The sequence below is a fragment of the Protopterus annectens genome, chromosome 3.part1, assembly GCF_019279795.1.
Source record: "Protopterus annectens isolate FY-2018-M chromosome 3.part1, PAN1.0, whole genome shotgun sequence".
Lineage (NCBI taxonomy): Eukaryota > Metazoa > Chordata > Ceratodontiformes > Protopteridae > Protopterus > Protopterus annectens.
The window spans coordinates 1,915,227,254-1,915,247,454 of record NC_056732.1 but is presented as its reverse complement, the minus strand read 5'-3'; positions in this window follow the sequence as shown (position 1 = coordinate 1,915,247,454).

The following is a 20,201-nucleotide window of genomic DNA, read 5'->3' as shown; positions in this document are numbered from 1 at the left end:
CATCCTTCAACATTACCACAAACAATGGCACTATCATCTCCCCAGAAGCCCAAACAACAATATTGGGTGTCAGAGTGGATAACAACCTGAAGTTTGATGTGCATATCAATGCAAAACAGCAAAACCATTAGTAAAAACTCTTGGCTTGATTCAAAGAATCAAACCTTTCCTTACCCCACTTGCTAGAACTGCAATTATCCATTATTTATTATATTTATTTATTTATTTATTTATTGCAGTTGGTTTATCAGGATAGTCCACTGGGCCATAATGAACCCATTTTCAATGGAGTCCTGGGGAGAAAAGCTCCAAAAAATATACATTCACAGTGACGCAATAGGTACAGCAGGTAGTTAATGGTACATAGGCAGAATAAAAATGAAAACATTTCAAATAGTACAGCAATTATACAGTTAATACATTGAGAAGAAAACATACTAACTAGTAGCACAACAAAAAAAAATAGCCATTTATACAGATTAGTGAGGAAACATAGTAACTAAGAAAAGGTAAAAGGAGGTACAAATGACATTGCATAGTGGGGGATGAAAAACATAAGGGCTTGTCTAATACATTCTATGAAATTTTATAGGTATAATAGAGAAGTAAGCAGAGCCAGGAATGGATGTGAGAAGAAGCAGAGTTAGTTATGTAGGGTGGGAGCAAGAGCATTCCCACTGTGATGCTAGATGTGTGTAAAGAGATTTTTTGAAAGTAGAGTGTTTGGAGGAGGTGCGGATGAGTGGAGGTAGGGAGTTCCAGAGGTGAGCTAGGCTGAAGGATAGAAGGTTTTTGCCTGGGGGATGAGTAGGTTTGTGGATATCTAGTAGGTTTTGATTGTTTGACCTTAATACTCTGTTGGGTAGGTGCATTTTAAAGGCAGAAGAAAGGGAAGGACAGAGGGAGGGGTTGAGAATAAGCTTATGGGTTAGAGTTAGTTGAGTGTAAGTTAATTGATTGGTAAGTTCTAGCCATTTTAGTTTCTGGAGGGAAGAGCAGTGGTGGGTGGATGACTTGCGGCTGGTGGCGAATTTTGCGATTTTGTTGTAGCAAGAGGAAAGCTGTTTTTTTAGAGAGGACTGAAGATTAGTTAGGAGTGGGGCGACATAGAGAAGGGGGGGGATAAGGAAGGAAGTAGCGAGAGTGGTTTTAGTAGCAGATGTGAGGTAGGCATTCTGTCTATAAAGCATGCCAAGTTTTTGATGGGTTTTTTTTATATTTATTTGTAGGTGACAGCTAAATTTAAGTTTGTTGTCGATTTGGACCCCAAGTAGCTTGGTCTCTGAAACCCTTTCTAGAGGTAAGTTATTTTGACTAGTGATTGAAAATGTATTCATATCAAGAGAAGTAACTTTGGAAGGAGTAAATATCATTAGTTTGGTCTTGGAAGCATTGATAGCTAGGTGATTTTTTAACATCCATTGCTCTGTTGTAGAGAAGGCATCTTGAGTTAGTTTTTGAAGTGTAGCGATAGAAGTGGCTGAGCAAATGATAGTTGAATCATCTGCATATTGGATGATGTTTGAGAATGGGATCGATTTGTAGAAGTCATTTATAAATATATTGAAGAGAAGGGGACCTAGAATGGAGCCTTGTGGAACTCCTGTAGGGGTACTAAGGAATGAGGAGGTGGCTTTTTTCCATTTTACTGCTTGATTTCTGTTGGATAGGTAACTAGAAAACCAGTTCAAGGAGGAGGAAGAAAGGTTAAGTTCCGAGAGTTTAGCTAAGAGCAGGCTGTGTGAGACAGTGTTGAAGGCTTTGGAGAGGTCGAGTAGTAAGGTAGAAACAATTTGGCCAGAATCACGAGCTCTATTTACAGTTTCAAGGAAGAAGAGGAGGGCTGTCATAGTGCTATGATTAGGTCTGAAACCGTGCTGCGTGGGAGTTATAAGGTGATTGTCTAGGAGATGAGGAAGGAGTTGAAGTTGGACACATTTTTCTAGGATTTTAGAAATGGGGGACAGGATGGCTATGGGACGGAAATTAGTAACGTTGTTATTGTTGCCTCCTTTGTGTAGAGGTATAATAAATGCCTGTTTCCAGATTTGGGGAACTGTGCATTCTTTTAGGGAGCGGTTTATTAAGATGCAAATGGGGTAGGCAAGTGTTTCAGCAGCTACACTAAGAAAGTAGGAAGAGATGTTATCAGGAGTGTTGGTACATGGTTTCAATTTCAGAAGGAGTTTCTTTATTGTAGATGTAGGCATGGGATTTATTGAGAAGAGGGTGGAGTCAGGAGAGGGAGAATTAGAGGGTGGTGGTGATGAGGGTAAAGTTTGGGTAGAAGAAGAACTAGAGGAGTTAGTGGATGGGAAACAGGAAGTAGAAGTGGAGAAAGACAGAGTGTGAGTGGGGGGGTGAGGGGGTATTAGAGAGCATGGTGGTGTTGGAGAATGAAGAGGTCAATTTGGTAATAGAGTCTATAAAAAATGAGTTCAATTGGGTGGCCAAAGTTAGTTCAGAGGCATTTGAGTCTGGGGTGGGAGTATCTTGTTTACTAGGATGAAGGAGACTAGAGATCCCTTTCCAGAATTTTTGAGGGTTGTTTTTATTATGGTTTTGGAGTGTTGAGAAGTAGTTTTGTCGATCAAAAGTGATGAGCTTTTTTACTTTATTTCAAAGCATTTTATATTCATTATGGAGCAGATCTGTCTTAAGTTTCTGGAAGCATGCCCAGACTTTGTCTCTCTGTCTCATAATAGCAAGAGTATTTTTGGAGAGCCAGGGGGCTGATTTTGTTTTTATTCTCTTTGTCCTTAAGGGAGCTTGCGAGTCAAGTAATTTTAAGAATGTTTTGTTGAAGTGTGAGACTGCAATGTCTAGTGGTAGTGTTTTTAGACAGTTCCAATTAATTGCTTGTAAAGAGTTTGAGAAGGTAGTTGGGTTGAACTTTTTTTGGTCACGGATAGTAATATAGTTATGGGTTCGTTGAAGGATAGTGGGAAGTCGGTTGGTGAAGATGGGTGTATGGTCACTAAGGGGGTCGGGAAGAGTGCCACTGTTGGAGAAATAGTGAGGATGGGAGACAAGGATCCAATCCAGTATACTCCCACTAGAGAGGTTTTTTGCAGGGCGAGTTACTGAATTGATTAGTTGTGAGAAATTGTAAAGGTTGATGTTAATGGTGTTTGTTGGAGACTGAATACAGGCCCAGTTAATGTTTACATCTCCTAGGATTATGGTTTCGTTACTAATGTTACTAGAAAGCCAGGAAAGGATAAGTTCGAGAGTGGAGATATTATCCCCTGGGGGTATATAAAGGGAAGCTAGACTTATGTGTTTGTGATTATTGATTTGTAGTAGAGTAAGGAGAAGTTCGGAGTTGATAAAGTGTGGAGTAGGTTTATTGTAGGGAGTAACTGCTAGGGAGGATGAATATAGGAGGGCTACTCCTCCACCTTTTTTGAGAGGCCTGTCTTTCCTTATGATGGAGTAGTTTGGAGGAATAATTTCAGAGTCCTTTATATGTGGTTTTAACCAGGTTTCAGAAATAGACAGGATATCAGGTGTATTGTGTATGAGCCAAGCATGAAGGTTTGGGACTTTGTTTACTATACTTTGGGAGTTTAAGGAAGTAAATAAATAAAAATAATAAAAATAATTATCATCTACTCTCAGCTATTCTAGACCCCTCACCTCTATTCTCCAAGTACAACAAAATTGATCTTAATTAAACTATCGTCCTGCTACAACTGCATAGCCAGATTTGCTACAGGCATGGCCTGCTGGACACACCACTGTCACAACATAAATCCCCTCGGATGGCTTCAACTGCCTAGCCTACTTCAGTTCAACATGCTAATAGTGGCACATTAAGTCCTTTACTAACCAGAAAATACATAGCAGTAAAAAAATATTATCAGCCCCTACACCAGCATACGACCACTACGATCATCCACTACACTCATACTTCAAACGTAGAAATCCAACAACTCAGCTGGGGACTGTTTGTTCGACAACTCTGTGTGAAAAACATGGAAATGACTCCCAGCTTAACTGATCCTACAACCCTCAATAACTATATAAAAATAATGCAATAAATAGCTCAAAACTCATTGTTTATGTCCTTGCACTAACCCCAACTAGTGACCTCTCTATTACTTGGGTGCCTTACCTTCAACTACTTCTATCTTTTTTCTACCACACCATTTCTGGAAGGGTAAATTGTATAACTGCTGCTCAGTGTGTCTTAAACCTGAATGTAATGTTATGTATGTATAACTTTGAAAATAAAGTTGTGTTTTGTAAAGTGTTTTATAATAAGTTAGTACTATATGTACTAAATGCTGGTATTGCTTATGACTGTAATCTGCTTGAAACTAGCATTTACTAAACGTTCAAGGTGTATTAATATGGCCCTTCTCTCCACGGGCCTCCACTGAAAATGGACATATATCGAGTCTGACTATCCTATTCAACAAATCTACAATAAATAAATGCAATAAAATATATAAAAGCTATGTATAGTGATACCAGAGGAAGTGACTCCACTATCCATAGGGAAATAACTACCTGCACTGGTACCGGCACCCTACTGGTAGGCTTACCAGTGTTCAGCCCCTTTTCTCTTTGATTCCTCTCTGTCACCTACTTACATACATTGTAATAATAGCAGCTATTGTATTTATGGTAATGACATTTGGGAAGGGCAGCTACTTTATGCACAAGGTAGGAGTCATACCGGTGTAATACACATTGTCAATGAGACTGTCTGGACCTAAACGGATTCATGCATCTGTAAGCTGTGGGGGTTAGCACTCATTGGTTCATAGGTTCATAGTTTCATAGGTTGGTACTAGGCTATCAGCTCTAGGGCCTATACAAGCCTAGCCATAACAATTCCCTGGTTATTTCTTCCCACACTATTTACTTCCCTGGACCCTTGCCTAGTATTATTGAAAAAAAATAATCCATAACAATCTGATCTGAAGCTGGCTATCTGTGAAGCTGACTGCATTCATTCATCATTACCCTCCCCCTGGCTTATCACAATGCCTGTTTTCATCTTTACATATTACAAAAGATATCTTGTATTACTCATGCATCACACTGTGGGTTACCCACAATTATTACTGCTTAGAGAATGCACTGACTGAATAAGTAACAAAAATTATTATCTGTCTCTATATTTAGTTTCAAAGGTAGGTACTAGGCTACTGGCCCTAGGGCCTCCATAAGGCTAGCCAAATGGTACCATGGCTTTCGCCACACAAGAAAAATATTTTAATATACCCCTGTCAAGCACTGGCACAGAAGTGATCCCTGGGGTGAATGTCCTATCTCTCATCCAATCATCAAGATTTTTTATGAAGACTGCTCATTGCCGAGCTTTGTTTGATATAGATAGGTAGTTTGTTGCAGAGTATGGGAAGTCTCTGGTACAGGAATGTATCCCTTCCAGCATGTTCTGTTTACTGTGGTGACAAAGTTTAGGTCCATAGAGCATGTAGCTTGGAGGGATTGGGATTTCTTTATGTGGAGCATGTCCAACAGCTCTTGGTTTTGCATAGCTTTGTATGTTAGGCAGTGATCGCCTCTGAGTAGGCAATCTGCAACACAGTAAAGCTGAAGTTTTTGGAGACAGTCTGCATAGGACATGGGTTTGCAGCCAGTAAGCCTCTTTGTGAGATATTTCTATGGCCTTTCCAGTTGTAGATGTCTTTTGAGGTACATACCAAAAGGGGTGTTCCTAGGTTCATAGGTTCATACTAGGCTATCAGCCCTAGGGCATTTATAAGCCTAGCCACAGTGTGTTTGGCTTTCACCACCTATTTTAAAGGAATTTTGCTATGCCCTTTTTAAAGGTTAGTATACTGTGCCTCTGTCTAACAGTGACAGAGAAGTGATACCCGGGGTAAACCTAAGATCTCCCATCCACTCATCAAGATTCCTCTTGAACAGAGTCAGTGAGGGACTCTGCCTAACCTGGACTGGGATTTTATTCCAGAGTGAAGGGAGCCTCTGGGTTATGAATCTGTCCCTCCAGCATGTCCTATTTATTTGAGTGCTGAGGTTCGAGTCTCTCGAGCGCGTAGCTCGATGGGATTTGAATTTTCTGAGGTGCAGCATGTCCATTACTTCCAGGTTGAACATGGCTTTATACATCTGGCACAGATCGCCTCTGAGCAGGCGGTCTGCCACTGAGTAGAGCTGGAGTTTCTTTAACTGGGCAGCATATGGCATCTGTTTCAGCCCTTTGATCCTCTTGGTGAGGTACCTTTGGGGTCTTTCCAGTTGCTGCAGGTGTCTGGTAAGGTACATACCAAAAGGGGCATTGTACTCAATTATGGGCCTGATGAGGGATGAGTAAAGAGGCACGATGACCTCCCCTGATCTAGATGTGAATCCCTTCATGATTAGGTGGGCTATATAAAATGTTTTTCTAACCACTTTGGCCACGTGATTGTTAAAAGAGAGATTGCTATCAACTTGGGTCCCCAGGTCCCTAATTACTTATTCCATACTTACTGGATTACCACCTATGTGGTAATTTGTGGGCACTTTGTTTTTGCTAAAGGGGATCACTATACACTTTTTGGCATTTAGCTTGAGACCATGGCTCTGGCACCAGTTGTCTGTTTCTATGAGGCCCTTTTGTAGGATGCTTGTGTCGGCTGGAGAGTTGATTATGGCGCCCAGTTTGCAGTCATCTGCAAACTTGGTCAGCCACAGTCCTTCTGTGTTGGCCTGTACCTCCGAGAAATATGTACCGAACAAGAGAGGTCCCAGGACTGAGCCTTGTGGGATGCCACTTGTAACTGGTTTGGAGTCTGACATGGCTCCAGCAATTCTAACCATGTGGGTTCTGTCCTTGAGCCAGTTTGCAACCCATCTAGTGACATAGGGGTTTATATTTAAGCTGGTGAGCTTATCTATAATGCCCGAGTGGGGTATTGTATCAAAGGCTTTTGTGAGGTCCAGGTAGGCTGTGTGGACCACCTTCCCCTCGTCAATGGCTTTGGTGACTGTTTCAAAGAAATCGACCAGATTTAAGAGGCAGGATCTGCCCTTAACAAAGCCGAACTGGGTAGGATCCAGTGTCTGTAGGTCCCCAATATCTTTATTTATGAGGTCCATGATGATCCTTCCATAGCTTTGCAGACCAAGCTAGTCAGGCTTATGGGGCGATAGTTTCCAGGATCCGTTGAGGCACCACCTTTGTGGAGAGGGACCACTGTTGCTGTACGCCACTCTTTGGATACATATCCTGTATTAAGGCTGAGATTGAACAGTAGTTTTATGTTTGGGTTTAGCTCTTCTTGGAGTTCATGTAGGACGCAGCCTGGGACACCGTCTGGTCCCATTGGTGCTGTGTTTTTTGCTTTGGAGTGGGCGGCTCTTACCTGAGCATCTGAGATGTCAGGGGGCAGCACTCTGCTGGGATAGATATTTGCCCTTTTGGTGGGGGGGGGGAGTTTGCGCTGAACCTGTCAGCTAGGATGTTGGCAATGTCTGTGGGTTCGGTGTATTTTTTGTCATTTCGGACTAATTCAGAGCATATCTGGGAATTCCCACCCAGGTTCCTAACATAACTAAAGAAAGCCTTGTGATTATCCTTAGTGTCCTGTGCAATTTTTTCTCTCGAAGCTGGCCTTAGGCGATTTTATGAGTGCCCGTAGTTTTTTGCTAATACTGATCAGAGATGCCTTCCCTTTTTTGGATTTTGCTCTGTCATGTAGTAGCTTCCTCCTTCTATTGTATAGTTTGTTTATGGCTAGGGTCCAGCAGACAGGATGCCTGCCTTTGGAGGATTGGGTCTTTGTTTCATTTGGGATTGCATGATCCATGCATTCCTGAAGGTGTTCATAGAATGCGTTTATAAACGATTCTGCGGTCTGGGCTGTATTTTCCACAGGCCCAGGGCTTTGAAGAATTCCACCTTGGTTTTGAGGATTGTGAAATTTGCTTTATAGAAGTTTTTCACTGTGGTTTTATGGGCAGGGGGTGGGGTCGGGATGTGAATATCCAGTGAGATTAGTTTATGGTCTGATCTTACCAGTGAGGGATACACTTCTGGTCTGGAGCATAGAGTCCCCATGTTGGTGATGATCAGGTGCAGTATGTTTTCCCCTCTTGTTGGCGGGGTAACAAGTCGTTCCATAGCATTTGAGTTTATAAATTCTAGGAACCTTTGGGCTAGGGTGTTGGAGCTAGAGTAATGCTCCCAGTCTATGTTTGGGTAGTTGAAGTCGCCCAATATAATGGTGTTTGGTGAGACCTTCATATTTTCCAGTGTTCTCAGGAAGGCTGAGTGGGGTTCCTGTGTTTGGGAGGGTGGTCTGTAGCAGGCTATAAACTGGAAGGCAATTTTACCCACAGTTAGTTGCACATGGATCGTCTCTGATGCTTCGCGCTGTGCTACCAACATGAAGGTGTGGGTATCTTTGACGAATATTGATACTCCCCCTCCTTTTGTGGTTTGGTCCAGGTTTTGGGGCCAAAAAGCATGGCATGAGGTATAACCTGGCAGCACTTGCTTGTCAGCTGAAGCAAAGAAATCATACTTCTGCAGAACTACTTGTAAGCAAAGTGGAATTACAAATTAGTTTACACAACTAAGGAGAACCGTAAGACTTTCTTTAGTGACATCCATCATCTGACAGGAAAGACCCTGATGTGTGCCTAAGAGTGTGTTAATGATACCTTTCCAAGCACCAACACCAACTGGATAAAGCTCATAGGGCCATCCGAAGGAAAATTGTTGGTTTTCAGCATCTGTCCTATGTGGATCATCTGAAATAACTGTGACTATATTCTGTTTTATACAGAGTGTTCAGGAGGTGATCTATGACTTCCACAGAAGGCAATGCTTGACCCTGCTTTACTGAAAATGATGCATATCTGCAAGTCAAGTAGTACACAGGTGACTTGCTTTTAAGACTGGTATGTGACAGTAGTCAATACTGTTGGATGGATTGATCTGTCTAACAGAAGTTACCATACCTTTGGAATGGAGTCACACATCATGTAAAGCAGGGCAACTTCTTGGCCCTCTTCACAGACAATCTGTTCCATTGGCTGGCTACCCATAAATTCAAAACTTAGGGTTTCACCTGTGTACATCTTGGACAGGGATATAACTGTTGATCATCACGGAAATAAGAGTAGCACTTGGATAGGCTGTTAAAGTCCAAAGGGCCATTAGCCTAGTAAATTCCTATGATGCTATGATCCTATAAGTTGAGCGGGTGATCAAGGGCCTGAACAAGGGGACATTTGTGTATGCTGTCTACCTAGCATTAGCCAAGGATTTTGACACTCTGCCCCAGTCTTGGCATCCTTGAGAATCAACCCTTACAGTATTATATGTGTTGTTACATGGCCCATGATATCAGACCTTGTCTGTGTGGTATACAGCATGGTCATTCTTCATCATGAAGCAACAGTCACTCAACAGTACTTAGGCTTAGCTGGCTATGCATCTACATCGGCTTTTGGACAAGATGCCTATTATATACCTATGAACTCAGCCACCTCATATATATTTACCAAGGTTTTTGCACAGGTCCATGCTGCCTATGAACTCTGTATGCATAAAGAAAAACATCAATTTATGACGGTAAGCATTTACACCTCACTTCTCTTTTTAAAGTCACTATAGGGTCATTACCACATAGTAATTAACACACCAATTGTGATACTACCATGACTGGGCTAAAAACAGTTTTGAAGTACACATTCCCTCCATGACAACACTTACTCCAAACTGTAGCTTTACACCTTGTGGTATCCCCTTCGCTGGATATCTCCTGCTGTGTTTTCAGCCCCGTAATACTACCAGCAAAGTACACAGATAATATGGTACCTTTGAACAAATATTTCAAGGTGTCTGTCCATCATTACCCAAAACAACAACTACATGTCTGCTGTACTGTCCAAGGTGCCATAACTTTCTATTTCTTATTTAATCATGTCTTTCTGCGTTCACGTATTACTTTTTTTTTTTTTCGCAATCATGTAAGTGGGTGGCCAACAGGCTCTTCTGAGTCACAACTTCAGCTCCATGGCACAAGATCCAACCAGAAATTAGAAAACTGAAGGAAGAATTACACCACTTTCAGAAAGAATGTTTGACTGGTTTATAAGAAGTGGAACTGGAATACCAGCTAATCTAAGAAAAATATAACAGTTGGAAATGAAGTCAAAGTACAAATACAACTTTGCAGGATAGAAAGGCATTTTTGCTCATGTCTGAGGTATTTCTATGTATGTACATATGTAATATGTACACCTCTACAAAAGCTGTTTAACAGAGTGCCTATGTCAAGTATGGATGAACGTCTCCATTAATATTCATTTTATATGTTATTTGTACATTGGTGTGCCATAAACTAATGGGTCTGTGTTACAGCTCCACTTGAGTAACCTGCACACACGGGCTCAACCTGGTCTGTGATCTCAACAAGTGTTGTTGGCGGGAGAGATGTGCCACACAGACTCCCCCATCTATGGAATAGACTCCCTCTCCACATCAGGCAGAGTACCTCTTTACTCCTTTTTAAGCACAACCTGGATAACTGGATTGGAAAATGAAAATATACCCCTGGGATGACATGCATGCCCGTGCGTGACAGGGGTATCGAATGCTAATTTGTCTAAACATGGGCATGCCATTTTAGTAATGACAGAGTTTCCCTTTAACAGCAGGCAGGACACCGATTCCAGTCATTGCCAGCTACAGGAACCCTGCATGACTCAGGACACCCACTCTGACTATTTGGATCTACTTGAGTGCTTCCAATTACATAAGAACACTAAGGTTTTGTGTGATTTTAACTTGCCATAAGTTGACTGTGAAATTACTCATAGTCAAACTCGCTTGCCCAATGGTTACTCCCCTTTGTTACGTCCAATGCCCTGGACCAGCTGGTTGACACCCACCACAAGGGGTGGCAACAACATGGATGTGGTGCTTAGCAATATAGCGAACTAGTGTAACACACCAAGGGGAGGTGCTCCCTGGTGAGGTCTGACCTCCAATTATTGTCATGCAAAGTAAATATGACACCTGACCACCACCCCCCACCCCCCCACCCCCAGCAGCAACTAAACTGAAAAACTCCTCAGAAGTCGATTATAATGTATTAGGATGCTGGTATAAATAGTTTCACTGCACCTTCTACCTAAGATGGAACTAGCAGCTATGATGAGGCCTACACCACTGCTTTATATGAACACCTGTATACCTGCACTGACTCGGCCATAAGTCATATAACCCATACAAGCTCCACAAGGAAGAGCAAACTTGCCTGATGAACAACTGCCATTAAGAGACTTTACAATAAGAGATAGAAAGTGTCTAAGTGTGAGTGGGCAAGCCATACTAAAATGGATACACAACTTTATCAACTTAAACTATCTAATAAGACTTGTTGTGAAGTCCTCCAAAGCAAACTATGAGTACAAATTAGCTTCCTCAACAAAGGACAACCACAAGGCATTCAGTAGTTACAGCTGGAACCTAAAAGGAAAGGCGTAGATTAGTGCGGAACTGATAGTTAAGTTAACACATATACTGAGCCTGTGGACATAGGTAAAAAAAGTTGGCTTACAGCTTCTGTGAAAACTTAACTCCCCTGTCCACACTGCACATACCTCATGACAACCATACCAAGTGTCCCCTACCTTGCATCTCTACAGAGCAGGTCATAAATGCCATCTCTAAGACCAAAAACACAGCATTTGTGGGACCTGAGAACAAGGAAGTGCTTCCTCTGACTGTGAAAACTATTGACCCATTAGCCTGACTAGCTTTCTTTGCAAGGGCATGGATCTTATATCTGGGTCGCTAACTAGCTCAGCGATGGAACTTTTATAGTCCAAATAGAGAAATCCACCTCCAACAACAGACCTGTAAGTGACTGGGACTTTACCGTCTGTGTAAGGCATATGCTGGAGTCACATGATCTTGCTAGTTAGAAACCTCTGAGATGTCTCCAATTGCTGTAAGTGCTTTGTACGGTACATGCTAATAGTCAATTATGGACCTAATTTGTGGCAAGTATAGAGGGGTTATAACCTCCTTTGCTATACAGGTGATGTGTTTGCTAATCAAGCGTGTTACGTAGAAAGCCTTAGTTACCACAGTTCACACACGGTGGTGAGAGTACAGGGTGCAGTGTAATTTTGATACCAGATCTCTTACACCTTCATAGGTACATAGGATGGTGGCATCAATTATCAGTCACAAAACGAGTGTCCCAATTTTAAGTGGCTTGCCTGTACTAAATAGGAATAGTACTGTAGTTAGGCCATGACAGACCTTTATCCCACCACCACCACCAAGAACTTTGGACTTCGCAGTCACACTACATATCCATGGTAAATCTTACCAAACTAGTATTTGTGCACATTTTTTTCTGAATGAATTAAATGAGTTACATCTACAGAGTGAAATCATAAATCTATATTTGTCAAACCTTCGTTCAGCAAATTAACTTGGTGGTCAGTATGAAACTCATAACTTTCACCCCTAAGCGTAACAAGACCAGATCTGTATCACTAGCCAAGAACCCAACCCTAATCCTAAAACACTACATGTGACTCATACAGACAGCTTCACTCACAGTTACACTAATTTCATACAGAACTTCCTGTCCATTAGGATGGAACATAGCCATGTAAACAACCATGGAAGTATACATGCAAAAGGAAAATATGCATATATCTTTGCACAGCTAATTTACTGTCTTTCACACTTAGTTGTGAAGTAAACCAGGAATGCTCCAAATGCATGTAATAGGGGAAAACATGGACTTGTAAACAAAATTTATGCAGAAAAGCCTCCTCTAACAAACAGTAGAGGCAAGGCTTAGTATTACCGTCTGCAGATAAGACCATTTATTGTTAGTTGCTGACACTTCTTGCTCATTAAACTGTGCATAACTGCACCATAAGGGACCAGAGAAACAAACAAAACATACATACATACAAATGCATCAAGCACGCCCATTAAAGCCCTTCAAGCTTTCCAATATGCCAAAACACTTGTTCCCCTAATAAATGCCCAGGCTGTTCTTAAAATAATCTAAAATAGTACTAGCTTTAATGTAATTTAGTAGTCTGTTCCAAGCATCAGTTACTCTGTCAGAGAATCAGTTAGTACACTTCTCATTCCTATAGAATCTTCCACATAGGTTAGCGGACGATTCTCCAGTACTTTTTGATAACCCAAACATTACCAGAGGTAGGTGTCCCTAAATGCCCTATATGCCTGAATAAGATATCCTCTTAAATATCTGTACGAGACACTGTACAAGTTCCGATGTTTTAGTCTTTCATAATAACTTAGATTTTCACATCCATGGATGACCATTGTATATTTACACTGTAATCTATCCAGTTTATTCCTGCTTGTTTTCCTGTAGGGTCTACATATTGTTTTTTCATACTCAAGTAAATTTAAGCAATACTGTTCCTAGTTAGAAAAGCAGAAGACCTCAACAGTTTGACATGGCATTTAAAAAAAAAATAAATCACAATTCAAAGCTGCCAGAATGCTGCAGTTATAAATAAACAGCTACTCTCATGAGAAATGGATGAAATAACTCACAAAGGATTCCAATTTAGGTCTTCCATAATATGCTAAAAATAAATGGCAGGGAATAATCGATGAGACCCCAAAGTAAAGGAAAACTAAAACATAAGCAGCAATTGTGATGTGGTATACTGCAGACCATTCAAAAAAACGAGTACAACAACGGGAGCATGACACAATTATTTCCTGCAAACTACTGCTCACAACAGGATACACTGCATGAGCATGTGTTGGTGACTTTCACTTACTGAATTGTACTGGCAACAAGCTCCCACATAATCAGTTAAAAAAAGGATTATGGCAATTGCAATTCAAGTTTAACTTATCGGTTCCTATCACCTGTGAGAACTGAAACACAGATCGTACGGATCATGCAGCGTCTAAAAATGATCATTTGATACAACAATGGTAAATCTGCATTCTACCCTATAAACAGCTCTGAATTGCGGACTTGTATCAGAGTATGCATACTGGAAACAGACTTAGTGAACAGAACAGGGCTTTAGACGTGAAACAGAGCTTATCACTCATGTGCATCTGAATAAAGTTTGACTATGGCACAATCTGCATCTGAATGCTGATTATGTACATGAATGATAAGCTAAAGCCATGTTCTGTTGACCACCTGAAGAAACGAGCAATTGCATAAACAAACTTAAAGACGGTACATTAGATCTACCGGTAAGGGAATGCCTCGCATGATATGCCCTGCAAGAAAAAATATAAAAGCATGCACTTAAATATCACGCATACATTAACATTAAAACATAAAAAAAAAGTTTGTGTTAAAAAGGTTAAGCGATAAACCCTGCCTCACTGAACATGCATTGTTTCAGTTTACCCGTGCAGTATCAAGAAGAATGCGTGCACAGTGATTTTTACTTACTAGAGAGATAGCTATACATTTAAAAGTAAAAGTTATATTGTAAGGTTAGAGACTAACTTTCAGTATGATCCTGCATTCGGTAATAGCAGATAAAACCTAGGAAATAGTAAAAAAAAGAAAATAAGCATTTACATTATTATTTAATGCTAGTAACTCCGGAAACAAACGTTTAAGCTGTAGTAAGCAGGGAACTCGAATAGTGGGTCTCTTATTCAAGACGGAACAAAAACAGGATTGGAACGGAGCTTTGCACGTTTTTTAAAGGAAATGAATGCTGTGGGTGGTACTGATAGAACGTCACGACTGATGTCAGAAAATGGGAGGGGATTACCTCAATGATTGACAGTTGTTCATCTTCGGACCAAGGCAGAACTGCCATTTCAGTAACAAGCTAGTGCCCCTGTAACCTTTTCAGTATGGATGACATCCTTCCTGTGTGTGGGCAGCAGTGTTACAGACAGCAGGTAGCAATACCTCTTACAGCAGGACTTGCAGACCCAGGCCAACTACACATTTGTATAAGGTTCCAGACCTACAGACAGCATGAGTAGTGTTGTTATGTGCATTGTATATTGCTGGTCTTACAGGGTTTGTGTGTACATAGTAGTTTATGATGGAATGCAGTCTGTCTGCATAGCTCTCAACTGTGGGCCTATCCACATGATGGCCAGAGGATTGGCTGTTAGTTTTTTTTCTGTGCACCACACAGGTCTTGTCCCAGAAATATCACTGGCATTCTGTCTGTTGCGTCCTATCGGTACATGGCTACATCTATTTGTGTTTCTGATGTCTTATTCCTGCATAAGGGTATGTTGCAACAAATCCTGTAACACCAACAGTTTCCAGGGTGTGTAACAGCAATATTGCAAATATGGCCCTATGTTCCTGCTCTGTCCTGCACATATATGGCAGGCTTTGTCCTGCTGTGATACAGTAAGAGGTTGCTAGGTAATGGCCTATCATTATTTATTGCTAGCATTCCTGCTATCTTCCCAGTCATGTCGTGGACTCCCACAAATTATGTTGGCCAGGGTCAATACATATGGGGGCAACAGCTGGACAACACGTGTGCCCTTGTACATTCCAGAGGTCAGTGTGTGGTACACAGTGTTCTTTGCCCTTGTACAGCCTTTTATGGGGGAGGGATATTGAATGCTATCAACCTAGGCTGTGACAACATGTCAGGGATATCAGTGCTAAGACACCTTGAGGTATACAGCTGTACAATTTCATACATTCCTCCATGGGAACAGTGGTGGGCTACAGCTTACAGTGTTACACACAGTTCAGTTAGTCAGTGTGATTGTGAGATGTTAAGTTGAGCAATGTTATGTAACAGATACATTGACATTGCCACAATTAATACATTTCCCCCTAGGGCTTGACTACATGGTGTAATTGAAGGCTGCTGAACTACATCTGTAATTGTTGATTGCTACTTATCTTGAAGGCAAACCCTTTGTCTACTGTTGTACTAACTGAAGGCCTTGGCCTGGATGGCATAGTATGTTATATATGCACATTGTTTGCATCTACTGTTTTGTGTGGGCCTTGCATTCATCACTGATTATGTATTTCAAAATCTATGTGCTATAATAATTGGCATACATTATTGTATAGTACACAAATTAAAGGTTTTCTGTGTATGCATACCTGTGTGTGGTGTCATGTCCTTTGAATTGTGAGTGGGTATATGTTTAATGTATGTATTCTCATTTGTGGGAATGATTGCCACACTACAAAGTTCACAGGTGCCAGTTACAGGGCTTATGGCTGAGGGATATACTGTGCACCCAGTACTTCCACACTACTCCTACATATGTATGGCTACTAATACCTTTTGTCTGTGTATATGTGTATATACTTATATATATATATATATATATATATATATATATATATATATATATATATATATATATATATAGATGTGTGTGCATATCTGCACCATTGTAATGTGTAGTCCTTCCACATTGTACATTCCCTACAGTAGAATGACTGTTCTGCTTATGTTATAGATATTGCCCTGACATTTTTACAGGAGAATTGGCTTACTGTTAAAACCATTGTAGCTGTGTTGTGGAGGGTCCTGGAGTCAAGAACTGCATGTGCTGGATATTGGATTGCACAGCATATCTGTTAAGGCTGTGGAGGGGGGGGGGCATAGCACTAATTACCAGGTATCCCTCATTTGAGCCACCCACACCCATTGATAGTGCATATGATCAGTTATGTTGTAGTGAAATGTACAGGATGTTGTTCCCATGTGGAAATACAATACACATTTCTATCTGTATATATATATATATATATATATATATATATATATATATATGTATATCTACATATCTGTATATGTAAAACCCTCATATATATATATATATATATATATATATATATACACAGACACATATGAATATATTTATCTATATATATATATATACAATTGATGTTATATGATTATTTGTGAGTCAGACAGCTCTATAAATATATATATATATATATATATATATATATATATATATATATATCTACATTTACAGATATATATTTGTCCATATATATACATGCATATTTGGCTCATAATTTTGGCCTGTCCCTCATTTTCTTGGCAATTGACATGGATGATCTCAGGACTGAAGTCACTAACTAATGGGATACATTTGAGTTTCAGACTTCACATCCTTCAAAATATGTGTATTAAAACATATAACTGTTTAACTAGCAACATTTTAAGTGAATAAGGACAATATTTGAGATATATCCCTATTTGTACCCCCATTTTGTCACAGTCTGTCCAGAATTCTTGCATTAAGAGGTTGAGTGGTATGATATTAGTGCATTTTCCCTAATGCTGATTGACTATGCTGCATGATATATTTGGAAATACCTCAGACTTATGTACAGCTGATATGGTGTAGTGGTAATTCGCTGTGGTGTGTAGGGTCCTGAGTTTGAGCCTTACAGAGGCTGTTTAGTTTGTTGCTGCACAGTACAAGAGCCATTGGATACAGAGTGATTAAGGTGCTTTTAAGCAGTTGTAAGCAGGTTTGCGTGGAGGTAAGCAGTGCTAACCTCTGGTTACAGTTTCTTACACTTAGTTAGTAAATTGCTTATTCTGTGTACACATTGCTTATCCCCATGCAAACAGGCTTAAACCAGCTTACTGCTGCTTAAAATTGCTAACTCCCACGTACCCCTGTGCTAATTTCTTTAAAAGAAAAAAAGGGTTGATAGGAAAGTGGTGAAAAAGGGCACAAAGAGGGGAAAACAGTAGGGAAAATAGCTAGAGATGTGCAGAAAGGGGGTAGGGAAGGTCCATAGCTGCCCATTTCTTGTACAGCAACAGCTGTGCATATACACTGAATTTGGAGGTAGATTTGGACACTCGAACCACTGAGAGAGGGGTGAGGACAACAATAATATGTTGTGATGCCAATTAGACCAGATTAGATGTGTCCAGTGGACATGTGTGTGAAATGGACAGCTATGTATGGGGCGAGATTTTTTTGGGGGGAACAGGTTGTCCTTTTTGTGTTTTTTTTATTAAGGTGAGAGTGGGATGTTGGGGAAGGATAGTAGGTATACTTGGGAGGATAGGTTTGATAAGATGACAGACAAAACAGACAAGACAGCATACATGGGCGGTATATGACACATGTGGGGGATAAACACCTTGGAAGGGGAGGGGTGTTTGGAAGTCGCAAGCCCATGAGCCCCCAAATGGAAACAGTGGGACTGAGGTCCCCACCCATGGGCAGTCACCACTGCACCTTCATGGCCCCAAGGGTGGCTGTGCTAGGGAATGGGTAGGAGGGGCAGGCTTACCCTCTAATTGCACCATGCGGCCATCAAGCTGGCATAGCTAGTCTCCAAACTCCTTGTCGAGCTCCCTACACACTACGGACCGGACCTGATGATGGGTGTCCACCCCCGCTCCGGGGGGGCTGAGCCCCATCCATTGCAGCGGTTCCACCCGATTGTGGTGCAGGGCCAACAGACGAGGAGGTCCCATGCTGGGCCCCAGATGTGCTGGTGCCCAGTACCATGGCCAGCTGAGGTGGGACAGGTGGGTCCGCTGCGACCAGCCTTCCCATACTGGCTATGGTGTTGCAGTTTTAAGACAGATATGGGTTAGTAATAGTCAACAGCATTCAGGATTAGTTATAACAACAAGCATAGATATTTCCATTAACCCAAGAGACCAGATTTCGAACAGTTGCAGAGCAAGCAGAACACATGCATATATGGAACAACAGTGGCCATTACAACAGCATGCAGGTTTCATTGATGGCAATGGGCCACCAATATGGGAGTATTTTAACATGGCACATGCATAGAACCAAATGTAAATATTTATAAAGCAATAGGACATATGCCCCAACTAAAGTGTGGAGTGTACACATACCCATTGAGATGTGGAATTAGGTTATTGGTGCAGATATGGTGGGTGTGAGAGAGAGTGGTCAATTAACAATTAATATATCCCTGTAGTTTTCACAACTTTCTTAGTCACTGCAGTGATCTGTTCCTTACATGTATTATTACACTACCCAATGGCCTTAATTTGTACAATGGTAGTAGATTAGCATATATGTGAACTGTGTCTTACATACAGTCTACACCTCTTACCTGTTATAGCTGAGGAGAAAATCTTTGTTAACACTACCTGACAATTTCTACACATACTCCCAAATTCCATGCTTGTAGACAAGTATATAAGTGAACTGTGTTGTACCTATAGTCTACACCTCTTACCTGTTATAGCTGTGGAGAAAATCTTTAACACTACTGGACAATTTCTACACATACTCCCAGATTCCATGTTGATGTTATACACATACCCCTCAATCTGTTATTGCACACACTCTGGTCAAGGCTTGACAAGATGCAGATGTTAATGTGACATATTTTGAGAACTGCTCTCATACACTTTGGGTGAGATACTACAATGACAGGTTTGTTTTCATATACATTCTCTGACTATGTACAGGTCTGACTATCAGTTATATGTCATTAAAAGCTGCCTACATTTCTTGGATCATCACACTGATTTGTCAGGGGGATAGGATACCAGGCAACAGATTTGGGTCATTTATCTGGACATGCTGGACAGATCTGAACAGTTGAGGGGTATGAATATACATACAGCTTACTACCTGAACATTCTGACACAGTCTGTACAGTTGATGGTTATGATTATGCTTACAGCTTACTATATGAACATTCTAGCAAATTCTGTACAGTTGTTGGGTCTAATTATGCATACAGCTTACTACCACTCCCAGGATTCAAACCCCTGCTGTGTGTGTGGTAAAAATATTACAGTTAACATCACAGTACAGGGGAATTGCTGTAAAACTTTCCAATGTTTTCTATCTAAGTCTCCCTCAGTTGTACAATATGACCTCTTGGGACTTCCAGCATTGTTATACAGAACTTCCTACATATTTTATCTGAGTATCACAGTGTGGGTGACACTGCTTAATGCAACAGTGCTATTTATAGAATGCAACACTACACTAACATGTGAAAGCAGAGTAAACGCAAGCACTCCAGGGGTTATACCTTTATTCACCGGATATTACCACCTTTATTTACATACAACCTGTATGACAGTCTTCCTGCCATATTGTCTAGTTTATTCAGTACATCCCATACACAATACATTTTTATACTGGTACAACACTTTAAGACTCTTATATTTATTTGTTATGACAGTACATGCAAAATTATTACTAACCTGCCTTGCAACACAGCCTTTGCAACCTAGCA